This window comes from Frankliniella occidentalis, unplaced genomic scaffold (genome assembly GCF_000697945.3).
Source record: "Frankliniella occidentalis isolate FOCC.00 unplaced genomic scaffold, Focc_3.1 Scaffold327, whole genome shotgun sequence".
Classification (NCBI taxonomy): Eukaryota; Metazoa; Arthropoda; class Insecta; order Thysanoptera; family Thripidae; genus Frankliniella; species Frankliniella occidentalis.
Genome location: NW_026267450.1, coordinates 133,430 through 134,098, shown reverse-complemented (window position 1 = coordinate 134,098; position 669 = coordinate 133,430).

Sequence of the window (669 nt, the reverse complement as noted above, 5' to 3'; positions counted from 1 at the left end):
CGGGGGAGGGGGGGGGGGCAGTGGAGGACAGCGGGCAGTTCCAGGCGCACACAGGAGAAAACGTCCGGTGGTTTGGCAAACGGCACGCGCAACATTCGGCCAAAGAAAGAGGCGGGGAGGATTGGGAGGGGCGGGAGGGGGTATGGACCCGCCCCCGACTAGAGGGAGACGGCGGCGCTCCCTTTGTCCAGCCGGCACTCCGAGCTGGATAAATGGGCGTACTGCCCCCGGCTAGAGAGAGATACACCCGGTCTGCTGCTATGAGTTGCTGAAATATCCACACGTACGCACAAGACTTTTCTCTTTCCGATCCGGAGAAACCTTCTCGGGTGCCAAGTGTACGGCTGTTCGTGCGTAACAACCGTGAGAGTTTCGTGGATTGAGAAAAAAATCAAACAACGTCGTAAATAACGTCATAAAACCCCGGGCCAGGTTGCGGTAACTAAAGATTAATAACAATTGCCAGGGGTCATGGGAAAAAATAAATCTGCAACTGTGAAAAGTTTGAATATTTGGGCCAGTGCTTCCTATTGGTGGCAATGTAGGAAAGCACGCGGTGCCTTGTGCGGCCTAGGGCGCCGCCGGGCTATGCAAAGCAGCCCGGCCACGCGACGCTCCCGCCAGAGATGTATTCTGTGCGACTTTGTGCTACTGGGCACCTCAAAAAAA